The sequence below is a fragment of the Anopheles darlingi genome, chromosome 2 (genome assembly GCF_943734745.1).
Source record: "Anopheles darlingi chromosome 2, idAnoDarlMG_H_01, whole genome shotgun sequence".
Taxonomy (NCBI): Eukaryota; Metazoa; Arthropoda; class Insecta; order Diptera; family Culicidae; genus Anopheles; species Anopheles darlingi.
The window spans coordinates 44,372,060-44,386,542 of NC_064874.1; positions in this window are offsets into that span (position 1 = coordinate 44,372,060).

Consider the following 14,483-nt stretch of genomic DNA (forward strand, 5'->3'; position numbering starts at 1 on the left):
CGAGTTGGCTGGGAAAATGGGAAATGCACAGGGACGGGCCAAAGGTTGACAATCAAACTGAGGATAGAGCGGGGGCGGTGGCTCTGAGATTTGCTTTCAATTATTCATCAATTGTAAGACGTGCGGGAGGGTGGAAGATCGAGCCTTTCTTACGCGTACGCGCCACACGGAAACTGTTGTTCTTGCGCCCGGGGAAGTACACGAAAAATGGAACCGTTTTTTCCATCCTCCGTTAGTAATGAGGATTGTCGGTGACGAGCTAAACAGAGGGGCCCGGCAATCGGGGCAGCTACAAGGGAAAATTAGTCCTAAAGGGGCACCCCCGGGGCCGGGGACGTTCCCGGTCCTGCCCGCCTGCCACCAGCTGGACCAATAAAAACGAATAAAAATAAACATAAACCATCAGCTTCATCAGCGCTACACTACTACTGCCAGTGTGTGTGTGTGTTTGTGTGTTTGTTCGTCATTACAATTCGAAGCACAGCGATAAGAGGAGTATTCATAAGTTTTAGTCCACCGAAAACCCCGGCGACCGAGGGAAGGGAACGGAACCATGAAATTGGAAAGCAATTCAACCCGGGTCGTCCCGGGGTGCGATGCGATACACAGCAAGACCGGCGGCTGCGTCGTAATTAATCTCCAATTTATTATTGTATGTTTTTACTGTTATTCCGTCTGTTGCACCACTCGCGGGGTGAAAAGTAGGCGGCCACCAGACGGTTCCTCGGGATGTCCTCGGGGGTTCGTGGGTCCAAGTAGCCGCCCGTATGACAAGGATATTTTTTCGAGCAGAGGGATATTTTCTTCGAGTACATGCTGTCTCTTTCGCTCCTATGGCTGTTTTGGTGCTGTCTCACCATTGCCGTGTCGGCACACGTGGTGCTCACCGCGAATGCAACTGTGTGCGATCGAGTTTGAGGCGCGATGAAAAGTTCCCCAGAGTGATGAAAATGAAGAACAGGTTTTTCATTGAAAAATGCATCAAGCACCGCTCAAAACATTTTTGAAAACCATTTTTAATTATTGATAATATGCAACATTACATTTCATTCGATTTAAAACACTTTTTTGTGCAATGTTTAGCATTTTCGGGTGTGATCAGCTATCTAGGAACTTTTCAGGCAACTATAGCCGAAGGCCGCGCGAGAAAGGGACGGCGAGAGTTCTCTCTCTCAGATCTAACGATCGTGAGGTTCGTGAAAGAGTCTCTCCGAGAAACGAAACTGTGTTTTTTTAACCACAAGTTTTTCCGTTAATAATACATGAAATACCGACCAAAACTATGTTAAAACTAATATTGAGTTAAAAACAACATATCACATTGCATTTTATTGCATTTCCAACACTTTTTTATGCAATGTTGAACATTTTTAAGTGTTATGTGATTCCAACGAACTTTCGAGACAGCCCGATCCGAAGGTGGCGAAAGAAAAGGAGGAAGAGAAAATTGTGAATCAGTTCTCTTCGGCCTTCAAGATGGCCGGAGCGTCGGTGATCGTGCGCTTGGTAAGTTTCATAAAAATACGCATAATTTTCGGATATTTGGTGGTTTCTTATCTTTGCAGGCTTTTATCACCCGCAGCAACGACGTCCGCGAGATCGTGTATGATCTGGTAAGTAATTTAAGTGCTATTTGTATGAATCGTGGTGATCGCGTTGTGTTTCAACGTGAATGTACGTGTTTTGTGTTTTTTCAGGAGTTGGCGCTCCGACAAGCAACGCGAAGGGCAGGCAGCAGAAGAGCGGAAAAGTGTTGCATGTAAGTGCAGTGTTTCGTGAAGTGATTAACAAATGAAAATTGTATGTTAGATTATTGAAAACGCTTATGAATAAAGTTGGTGAAATTGAAATCATAGTTTTTTGCATGCTTTATGTCGATCCGAAATATGCTTGGGGGGCGGGGCTACGGGGTACAGCGATACGGCAGGATGACACACACACCATCGCAAAATGCGTCGAAAATGACACCAATACATGCGCAAAAGGCCTTTTTTGATTGCTCGAAGTTGGGTCGCTTATCGGGTCGCTTAGCGGGTCGCTTAAACAATAAGCGACCCGAAAGAGTGACGTTGAGTGATTTTTGGCATACGGGTGGCTGGCTGGCTGGTTGGTTGGTTGGCTGGCTGGCTGCAGCTGGTCCAGCGCTACGATCCCGGAACACACAGATTGGTTTTGTTTGGGTTTTATGAAATGCGTATACGCGGCTAGCACAACAATGGCGCATTATGGCCCCGTTAAAGTGCATGTGACGGCAGCGGCGAAGGCGATGGGTAGCGGAGTGCCGAAAGATAAATATCATCGACATTTCGAGTATTTTCATCTCGAGGTCCCGAGAGCGGCACTCTGCTAGACGCCGCCGCCGCCACCCCCACCGTCTAGAAGCTAGAAACCAAAACATGGATGAGAAGACGAACAGCGCTGGCATATAAAACGCGCGCGGTCCCTTGCGTTCCGACCGCACGCCGCTAGCGGTGGTGTGGTTCCGATCCCGAGGGTAGCACTAAAATAAACACCAATCATTCCACGATTCCATCCATCGCTGCCGTTTTTGGGCGGGGGGAAGGCCAAAGCAAAGGGTGTGCGGGCGGTGATGGTGTCTTGTTGGCTTCTTTTTTCGATTTGTTTTTCTTAATTACAAACTACTTAAGCGATCGATTGTTACGGTTCCGTATGGTTGACAGCAACCCAGCAGCAAACCGGCATGATGCTCGTCGGAATGGTTTCGAGTTCCTTAGGGGGCGAGACACATCCATCTTCCATCGGCTTCCAAAACCCGGTAGGTGACCTCCACCTACAACCTACTGCGAGCCACTTAGTGGTCAGCTCGTGCACGAGCGGAGTGATAAATAAAGTCTCTCTCTCTCTCTCTGTCGACTGCCGAATGTAAGATAAATCATTTCACTAATTTTGTGTTTGTCATTTGTCACCGTAACCGCCTGTTCGTCGATCCGTCGTCGATCCGTATCACCCGAGCGCTCCGATAAACGCCGTTCGGTTGACGGTGGCGTTTGGCTCACGTTTCACGGGTTGGCATTCGTTCGGTGGGAAAAACTATTGGAAAAATTAACACCGAACGCGCCGCGGTGGCAAAGGGAGACGAATGATGAACGGTGTCCATGGGGAGAGGTGGGTGTGAAATGAGTTATGGCTCTCGTACGCCCCCCCGTGCACCCCGTGCAAGGGAAACGCGTTGCAGCAGCAAGCCACAGATTGCTGGCTGCTGGCTTGGTAACAGGTGTTCGGTGTAGTAAGGAGAAGGGGGTTAGGACTTGAAACGGTGTCGTCGGTGCCCCGGTGATACGGCCAATTGATGACGATCGCCGGGGGAGAAGGTGGTGTTCAGCCACAAACTAATACTTTACTCGCTTTACCGCGATGTTGTGGTGCGTCCAATGCGGTGTTCGATTGGTTTTTAATGTGTTTCGACGATGGTTAACTAGCTGATGTTTTTTTCCCTCTCGGTCTCGCCAGAGTTTACGCTTAAACTGATTGATGCAGCATAATTTTCAACGCGGGGTAACAGTGGGTAGCGGCAATGCTAGGATAAGCGAACAGAACGCGTCAAACAAGCTGCTGCATCTGACCACTTTCTGTTCTGTGGTGTTACCCTTCAGAGATTAGCCTAGTAACAGTCCTCAGGACAGGATCATCGAGCAGGTTTGTATTATGTTAGTGCGTAAGAATCCGAGTCCCTATTTACTTATATGACCATTTATTGATCTACCCCAGATAGAGCCAAAAAGAGAGAGTTATGCACCAAAGCAGTACTTAACCAACTTACAGTTGTTCAGAGAAAATTAGAACAAAACCTGATCGGAAGCAAACGTTATCTGGTCTGGTGATACTAAAAGAAGATAATTTAGCTCATTTCTAACTTGAAAATCGATAGTTGGAGCTTATCTGCTGAAGACGCTGCAAGAACCTTTTTGAAATGAATCAATTGTCTAGTAACTTTGGTGATAATGCCATCAAATAGGCCTCAAAAGATGCGCATGACATTAAAGAACTCAAATGGACCTTTGGAATGTAGAAAAAAGGTGTTTGGTTGATAATTTTGAAGTGAAAATAATGTAATGAAATACATTGGGATGGATACACTTTTTTGGCGAGTCGTTCTTACATTACTCGATTGTTTGTAACATAACTTTTTTTATTACGTTTTTTTGAAAAAAGCCACCTCATTTTGCTTTTTAAAAAAAACGTAATAATAAAAGTTATGTTACAAATAAACTATAAACTATAATAAGGTATAAAAACTGAAGCGAATGATCCATAATTTTAATTTTTAGACTCAGGTTTTCCATGACAATTCAACCAAAAAGTAAATTTCTTGCAGGTGTGGATACACTTTTTTTATGCATACTGTATCTCTTATCGTACACAAACCGAGACGATTTGGGTGGTGAGGACCACTAAAAAGCCCGATGTTTAGTGTTGCCGCTGGAATATCAAGTACTACCATTCGCTAGTGCTCGATTCCATGTCTACTACTCGACTAACTTCGCGCCTGGGGTTCGGGTTCGTGTCGGGCACGCTTCGTACCTTCGGGTTGCATTTCTTGAACTTCCTTTTTTTAATCCTTGTTCCTGTTTGTTTGATTTTCTTTTAGGATACTTACATGTCTTTTTACATAACTTTTTAGTCGAGTTTTGAACATTTGTACTTAGTTTTCAACATCAATCGTAGTCAATGTAACAATATGAAAATCTCCTGCACATTGGAAAAGGTTTAGCAATAATATGATTCTCGTTTGTCTAAATGATCTTAAGTCCTGGAACATAGCAACCAGGATGAAGGAAAGGCATTTTTCTCTTTCAAATTAGGTGTATTATATGAAAATGTTGTCTTTATTGATAATGTAATTTGCAGGATTGATGAGCTATGCTTGCACCGGATTTGGGTAAATGATCCACATTTTTATATCCGTTTTCCGGCTACTTATAATAATAGTTCTTTCCGATTAATACATCCCACACTATTGTTTAAATCTACTTGAGCTGCTAACTTAATCGCATCTCTCCTTTGTTTTCTCCATTTTCCAAAATCGAACAGAACACAAAATAATCCAAGATTTTCCTAGAGCCGTTCAGGGACAACGATTTTCATATCGGCGGAAAACCTTCAGAACCGGCTGGCGCTCGGCTGTTTCCGCTGTTTGCAGCTTCCCGCGAACTGGGAAGCAACCGAGCACGCCGAGCTTGGTGTTGTTGGTGTGCAGCCGAGAGCAAACCAGTTCGGCGATGCGTTCGGCTCGATCGGATCGGTGCGGTTCGGCGTCCCCATATCCTGAACGCGGCGGTTAGTAGTGATTTGGATTTCCCGCGGTGCTTCTCGTTGCTTGTGTCGTGCGGACGGCGTGTTATCGGTGACCGCGTTTTGTCGCGACCGCTAATCCCAGTGGTGCCGCCCTGCCTCGTTCGCTACCTTGGGTAAGGTGGTCCGTCCGTAAGGGTGGAGGCTTTGTCCTGGTTAAACGTTACCGAAATATCGATGAAATGTGCCCCGCGAACATGTGACGGTTTCTGCGTTCTGCGATGATGCGACCCTATCAGTGCCCCATCGTATTGTCGTGATTTCGGACCCAACACGCCACACAGTGGTGGTTTTTTTTGGGGTCGAGGGGAGAGAGTGGTGAGATAAATCCCCTCGACGTGCCTATTGGTGATCGATGCATTATGTAGGATTTAACAGCCGAATAAGTGGCAATGGTGCGTTGTGCGTTGCGCTCGATGCTCGATGGGAAAAGCGTAAACCACAATCACGGATTTCCGCGACGAACGAGCGTGCGCCCGCGCCTTTAGTGTTTTCGGTGTGGTGTGGTGTCTGTGGTGTGTGTATGGTGTGGTGCGGTTGGTTGTGCGCGAACCGACAGCACCATTAAGCATCCGCTTCCGAGTAGTGAGCGAACCAGCAACCAAGTGGCGGTGGTGATGGAGGTGATGAACCCACCACCTTGCAACCAGGCGCAGCCACTCCGATCCGATTCGAACCGATCCGGTCGGTCGGTTTGAATTTTCAATAAATAATGCTTAATTATTCAGCACAATTTATCCAATGAAATGGTTAGCGGTGCATTGGCGGTGCGACCTGCCACCTGCCCACAGCCAAAAATGTAGATTTATGGAAAATCCGAATGCACCGAGGCGCGAGTATAACGTTAGTGAGGTTGCTGTCCTCATCCTCGACGGTAGTGTCAGCGGTTGTTGTGCTCGCGTACGTGCGTGCGGATGTCCGGAGCGTGCCAAAGTCTTCGTGTAATGTCTAGCGATTAGTGAGATTCTTATTTGGTGTTTGGTGTCGTTACTTTCCACTTTTCAGCTTCTCTAGCATTTGAGGTGTCTCCTTCTGTGTGTGTGCGTTTGTTAAAGGTGCTCGGCTTCAAAGGATCGCCCAGATCGGCCAGAACGTAACCCGAGTGAACGAAATTATCCCCCTGCCAGTAGGTGGGAAAGGGGTGGAAAAGTGGAACAGGTGGAAAATAGTGACGTGGATAAATGGATAAAATTGAATTGCACGAGTGCAGCACCGTGAGTGAGTGAGTTTGTGCACCTTGTGTGCGTGTGTGTGGCGTTGTGTTGTTGTTCTGCCAAAAAAGGAGCAGCGGCTGCATATGAAAATGAGGCTGGAAAGCGAAATCGACGGCGCTAGTCATTAAAAGGGCAATTTGTGAAGAGTGCAGTGGACACACCGCCATCCACATCATCAACGCCATCCTGAACCACGGAACCTCCTTCCGCAATGACGCGAAAGTGAGAGAGCAAGAGCGAGAGAGAGTGAGAGAGGGAGCCGGAAATCAAGAGGTACGGACGGGATGATGCGGATAGGCTTATGATGATGGCAATGGGCTGGGAAATAGTGAATAATGAAAAATTGATTGATAATTAACGGGCGTATTCATATGCGTGCGGTGGTGGGTGCCCCCTCCTCCCGAAATCGTCCCCACAGGCTGCGAATCCCGGGGGTTTTCGGGCAAAAAATGTGTTGCATTTTTCCATTTCCACTCGGTAGAATGCTTTTAACGCACGCAGAGACGTGAGTGGCGGCATATATAATGTTGCTTTTCCAGCGAGCCTACAATTATGACTCTTCTTCCTTATGTGGTTTGTTTGTATTTCCATTTTAATGGCTCTTATTTGATGTATTCAAAATACGTTAAAGAGTGAAAACTTCATTAGATCATGGCTTTTAATGGCGGACAGGCGGGCGGCTGACATCCACAATTCAGAATACTGCTAATATGCTGCGGCTATTTTACCAACCCTCCAATGCATCGCTGTGCATAACGATAACTGTTCTCATTTAGCGAAGCAATGAAGCGAGCAGCATGGGATGATAACGAGAGCAGTGTACTTCGAGTCTGCTGCTGTTGACGTGTAACAAGCAAAACCATTACGCATACCACTAATAAAATGGGATTCCCGCAGTTATGCTACAACAGGAACGATACAAAACTATTTAATTTAACAGTGGTTGGCTACTGAATGGGGGTGGGAATGGAATAAAATGTAATGGAATGTTGATAAAAAGGAAAGGGGGGCCATTAATCTAACCGCAACCAAACCACCAGCCGGACCAGGGAACCGACAATCCGCACCGCCTCTCGTAATGAGCTCATGAAGCGTGATTTCTTCCAATGGAGTGCGCCAACGGATATTACGGTAATCACGCCGGCCGAAATCTGCCATTCCCGGAATAATCATGTTAATCGATTGCACGATGTAATCCATTTCATCGTACCGGCCCTTTTTGGTAAAGCACAAATGATTCAATTACATTCCGGGCGAACAGTGAATGGCATTCGGTGCGGAATTTTTCCGCGGCGGCCGCAGATTCGCCGATGGTTGCCATCACGTGAGGCCTCCTCATTCTGGCTTTGATTGTAATGAGCAAATGTCGGCACCGGAGCCTTTGAAGCCCGGAATCGAGCAGCAGATGTTTGTGTTAAAGTGCGTTTGCACTACTAACAGCGTTTGGTGCTGGCCGAGGCTTCGGATCGAAGAAACACCGGAAATAAACCGTTGTTTAAACCGACCGGAATGACCGTATGAAATGCTCGAAAAGGCATCGCAGAACATCCGCTCCGGAGATCTTCCTGCGGTTTTAAGAAAGGAATCTTTGTTGTTGCTGCTGCTTTTGGGTGTTATTTCTAAGCAGCAGCAGCATCTTTGGCGTCTCTGGCACCGACCTCGACACAGGTCTGCCCCGGCGTTGCCTTTCCATTTCTCATTTCGAAGCGATTCCCTTTGGCACACAGAGGCGCCCAGTGTCTTGCTTACTCGGTTTACGTCGGTTGATACAGTTGTAACCCCGGGTTCGGGGTTTGGTTTTTTTGCTTCTGCTCATTCTGCTGAGCTTCTGTAGCCCATTCTTCTCTTCCGAACGCCACTTTGGTCTGTCATGTACAAAGGTCCCCGTTTCTGCCCATTCCCCGTTGTTCCACGGTGTTTTGCTTTTCTTTTTCTGCTCCCCACTTTTTTTTGCTAGTAACTCTTGTTCCTTCTTCGCGCTAGCCCCCTCGTTTTGAAGAAACCTCCAGAATGTAATAAATCTTTAATGAAGATTGCCGCCACCGTCAACGCGATCCATCCTCTGACCATCCGCCGCCGCCGGTTTGCCGTCGTCGTTTACAGACCATATAGCCAGGCCAGGCAAAATGGGTTTATCTGTGGCGCTCCTCCTTTTTGTTGTTGATAAAAATCAGTCTGCCGGCCGGCCGGCCGGTGATTTGCTGCGTTTTTTTTCTGCTCAACGTCACCCGATCCCGTACAATGCCGCTCCATTGTGCGCGCGAATGTTCTGGCCACCGTGGTGTGGCCATTTGTGCCGCTTTGGCTTGTAAACGGGACGAAACTACTCGCCAACAAACTATCGTTTGTGCGGCAGTGTGGTTTTTGCGGGTTTTCGTGAGGTTATAGTTTATTGGTAGCCGCCATTTGTGTGTTTTTTTTAATATGTATATCTGTTGTCGCAAGAATCGAAGAACGTTGAAGCAAATGGTCCTCGGACGTGAGTTCTGTTGTACAAAAGTTAATGCAGTGTAATGGGTTTTACATAACAAAGCATGATGTTCGGAGAAAAATATATTAAACCTTTTTGTCTTCAACAACTACATGAAACAGTTCGTTGTACCATCGCTGGCACGCCGTTGGCGATTTAAATGGAATTTTTAATCTCATCCATTCAACGACAGACAATCCGTCCGTCCGCAGAAATGTAGGTAGCCGCTGGTTGCTGCAGCATGGTGTGTTTGGTGTACCATTTTTCGATATTAAAATTCCAATGCAAAACATATACTCCTTTCATCTCACTGGCCGGCTTTTCGACCAAGGGAGTTGCTGTTTTTAACGTCGAATTGCAATATGAGGTAGAATTATGCACAAAGTGTAGCAGTCACCATGCGTCTCCTCTATTCACCGAACAAAAAGGCATTTCTTGTTAACGCATCAACATAGCAACCATCACGTTGCCACCGGCGCCGCTCGGTATCTGCTCGGTTGTGTCCGGTAGCCCCGTAGCTTGCTGTGATGTTCACTTCTACAGCACGAGACGCCGGCGACCTGCGCGATCTATCTAGCACGTCGTAGGGTCTCTCGGAGCAGCTTTGCTGAAAGGCCATCGTATCGCGTTGATCAAACCGATGAGTCAATATATAGCGGTAAAGGGAGGATGGGGTGGTGAGGGATGCAAATTGAACGATTAAAAGATAAATCTTTTTGATCAATGGCTCTCTTTCAATCGGTTATCTCTCTCTCTCTCCTGAGCCCTCGTTTAAAGGTCCTCCACGAGAACGAGGAGAATGTACGATATCAAACGTTCGGGAAACGGGTTTCGAACGGTACGGCAACGGTTCTGGCGGGACTACCGTTATGTTGTCTGCCTTTTTTAATGTTGGCATCTCCCCGGCCGGTGTCACCCGGCCCCGGGATGGGTGGCCAGGGTCGCACCACTGTTCCAGTTCATTTACGCTGAACCACCAACACCACCACCAGCATCACAGCTCACGGCTTCTCAAGCGGCAACACTTATGCTAAAATATACGGAAAAACACACCACGGCAATGTGGAGCAGCAACACCAACCACATGCCGTTGCCGGCGCACCAGCACAAGCCTCAGAGCATGAGCATGAGCATGTGAGAGCGCATTCGGTCTGATTATTTATGAAATATGTGTGCGGTTTGCATTCACCCGTATCCTGTGGGACCGGGCGGGAGGGTTTTCCTTTCGTGTTCTTCTGCTACTTCCTCGTATTATACTTCTTCTGTTGCCTGAATCTTGGCCCTGCAAGACGACGTTATGCCTAACGGTGGCCTGCCACAAACCAGGTCCCCGGATAGAAAGAAACCGATCCAAGGGCCAAGCATAAGCAACAGCGTCGAGGACAGCTCAGAACAACGCTAGAGTGTGCGTGTGTGTGTGTGTGTGTGTGATGTTCGGTGAAGATAGGAGTAGCACCGGGGTTCCTGGCAAACGGTACCGATAGTATCACCGCTTCATTCATAATTGACTGCCACCAACGACGACAACGGCGACAACGAGGACGTCCTCGTCGATCGGTGCCGGTGGAGTAAATTCAATTAAAAGCCAACAAGGTGTGTGTGTATGTGTGCTCTTGTGCAAAAAGGAAGAGAAAAGTAGAGAGAGAGATGGGCAGGGGTGGAAAGGGATCGCCCTCCCGTGGGTCTATTAATAGAGACCGGCATAGGATTATGTTTAATGGATCGTTTTGGGATTCGAATGTCAGATCGCCGGTCCCCGAACGCCGTTTCTGTCCACAGATGTCCAATACCGAGGTGCCAATCAATTTAGAATCGCTTAAAAGGGATCGTCGTACTCCGTCGTACTTTGGGGACATTTCAATTGTGATGCGTCGCAAGCCACGCCAAGCCACGTCACCAAGTTAGCCGAAATCCCCGAAGGTGTGCGACCGTTTCTTGTTGCGAAGGCGTTGAAGAAGGATAGGAAGGCGGCGGCCTTTCTACCACCTTCTTTCCATTCTCTCCTAGAAAAAAAAGGATCACTCCCAACCACCGTATCCGCAATCGGAAACTAGCGCCAAATACACGGGAAGTGTATTGGAGGAGCGAAACGAAGCGAGCTGTAATTGTCGTTCAGCTTTTCCGAGGTAGTAGAAGAAGCAGCAGCAGTGAAAACGGGGAGCATGGCGAGGGCGAGAAAATAGAGAAATACATCCCGTACGTTCCTCAGTTTTCTTGTCCTTTTTTTTTTGCTTACCAGAAACAGTAGTCCACGCGGGGTTGTAGTTGACAGTGACAAGGGGGGGACCAAAACGGGACAGTCTATTTATGTTGCCATTTATATTCGAACTGTCCGGCACACAATTTATATTTTATTCATCGATGGACATTGAAAATTCCATCCAGGGCCGCAGCTATGGCTGTGGGAGTCCGTGGGCCGAGTCGCTTGGCGCTCTGACCATTCCTGCTTTGCTTGTAACTATCATCGTTCACCACCACCACCACCGCCAGTTACCCTGTGGTCCCTGTGGAATGGAATGCTCTCAGCCGTTGGTTCTGGAGGTTGGAGAGGATAAAAATGGGCTACAAATACGACAGCTGGCTGGCTGGCTAGCTGGTTGGCTGTCGGAGGAAGAGAGGAAACGAGGGAGTTGAGTAGCGACACGCCAAGCCAACGGAATTGGAATGGACGGCGTGTGGTGTGCCCGTTCCGGGACTGTCGCTGTCGCTGGCGTGGCGTTTGCTGTCGGTCGGTGCGCTTTCCGCTTTTTGCATATTTGCACCCGTTCGGCATCGCGTGCCAACTGTGGGGTGTTCTGGGCGTTGTGCTGTGCTGTCTGTTCCCCCCCCCGCCTTCCAACCCCCCCCGACGTGATTTTTCCTTCGAGTAAAATTAGTTGCTCATCTTTTACGGCCTCCTCATCCTCTTCGTCGTCGGTCGGTCGGTCAGGCCGGTCTGTCCTGGTTGTGTCGCGCAGGACACACAGCTGCACCGCTGCCACTCAATTGATGCGGCGCATCCTTATGCGCTGGGTGTGATTGGAGTAGAATATTTATCAACTGGCGCGTCCCTACACCAGCTGCTGCTCCTGCTGCGAGGATAGTTGTTTTAGTCAGCTTTTCCTACAACGGTAAGTGGAGGAGTTCCATGTCCCTGTCCATGGCTGGTGCATCTTCGACTACCGTTGCTGCTTTGGATGCGTCTTGTCGTGCATTGCTCGATGCTCGTGCGATAGCCGGTGCTGTGCTGTGCATACATAGAGAGATTGGGCCAGTGGCACTACATTGGATGTGTATTTCCATTTTGTAAGACCGATGGCATGTATGCATCGACAGCACCATGCCGGGCTTTGATCTGGGTGTGTGTTGGTGGAGGTCCTTTGGATTGGTCGCCGGAGGTGGTTTGTGATTACTTTTCACACCAACCGAATAGTGTGAAGGGAGTCCTTTCAGGCAGGGTTCCCATGTCGGTGGGGTGAGGTGCAACATTTTCCCGAGTGTTGGCCCGAGCACGATTCAATAATCGGAGCTTACAGCGATAGTGCCAAGACAGATCTGAAGCACGTGTGTTGCCGAGAGTTTATTGTAGCAAGATTGGATGCATGTTTCTTTGTTGGTGTTTGATGGTTTTGTTGCTGTTTAGAATGCTTAATTTAAGATCGGTTAGGAATTTAGACCGGAACCAAAAATAAATAAATCAAAGACATGATAATGAACGGGCGTTATTTTGGCTAAGTTTATCAATGTAACTCAGTAGGTATCACATTAATCAAAGAGATGAGGTTCTTTTAATTTACGAAGTATAGTTTACTGATTTCCGATTTAATGGATTTCTTTTATACTTTTAGAAAAGAATGTTCGAAAACTATGGCAGCTTGTTGACGTTGATATTATTTTAGTCGAATTATTTACAATAGAGCCATTATTTCATTAGAAGCATAAAGGACCACTTGCATACCATCTTCTTTGAGTGCTACAACAAATAATGCATTTGACTGCTACTGTTTTTCTATAGATTCGGTGTAGGAATAGCCACATATTTTTCAATTAGTCCTTTTTTTGGGATGTTTAGTGGACTTATAAAATGTGTAGATGAAACTGGCTTCCACATTAACAGGTTTATTTGGTATAAAAAATCATATGCATAAATGTTTAAACTCGTATTTTAATAAGTTGCGAAATTCGTTGTTTTATTGTTGCGAATTTCTTTATGAATAATTGATTTTTTCTACCCAAAATGCTCCAGCTAAACCGTTATTTACTAGAGGAAGGCATTTCTTAGACGCTTAACGCTCTAATTTTACACTACATTGAGGATATAGAATGCTGTCTACATATTGCTTTTCCTTACGATAGGATCAATTTGAACAATTGTTTTCTTACCCGAAAGTATTTGAAGACGGCCTATAAGGATAGTTTCACCAATTTGAATGATTTTGCGTGATGTCGCAACGCACCAAATCGAGTTTTTAATGCGTGACTCAATTAGAAATTTATGATTTTGGTGGTATTAAAATATTTGGAAACTTTCTGAGCAGAACACGGCCTACATCTCTTTTTGATGTTGATCTCGTTGTGCCTACCGTTGTGCTTAATCTATTTGATTTTTTTGAGCTACATTTACATTGAAATGTATTTGTACGTGTCATACAAAAAAGAAGTAATGCATCTGGTTATAAACCATCCAGCTGCGAATTAATGAATAAAAGCAGCAGGGAAAATTCGCCCAAAACGGAACGGACACCTTTCTCGATTGCCGGCAAATAAAAATCACCTATCACTTATCATAAAATATTTACATGTTTGATGCCTTTACGGCTTTCAAATTCACGCACAACGCTTTTGCAGGAGCTGCCACAGAAGAGAAACCCGCCCCCATGGCCACCGGGCACCTTTTGATTTCAATTAAATTTTTAACCCACATGCCACGTGTGCATAATTAACAACAGCAACAGTGAACGGCCGCAGGTGACAGGTAATGTTCGGTGGAGAGGCAGCATAGAATCTCAAACAGCGAGCGCCATGATCAGTGATTTATTTCCATTACTCCACCCAAGACCCCGATACCGTGTTCGCAACGGTGCGTGGCTCCCTTGCCGATGGTATACTAAAGATAAGCAGATAACAGGTGTCTGCGTGCGTTATTTGCTTTCCTTTGGCTTCGCTTTTGGGTGCCCGTTGGCGGCAGGCTTTTCCGGCTGGTTGGTTCATACAGTTTCGGAAAGCGGGCAACAAGTTTTTCTCCGAATTTTTGTTGTTGCCACATTTGTACTTTGCGTTGTGAGCGAAAATGGCAGCGCAGTGAACAACATTAAGTCGTGGAAATGTATGTTCAGGTTCCATCACCACACGATGGCCATTGATGGCGAAAGAAATCTACTTCAAAAACATTATGCTGTGTGACATGAAAGGAAAAATTGCTGAACCAAAAAAAGGGGGTTGCAAGTTGCGAGGGGTGGAGTTACTTTTCGCTAATGTTGGCATTCAGTGTCCAAAAAACACGAAAC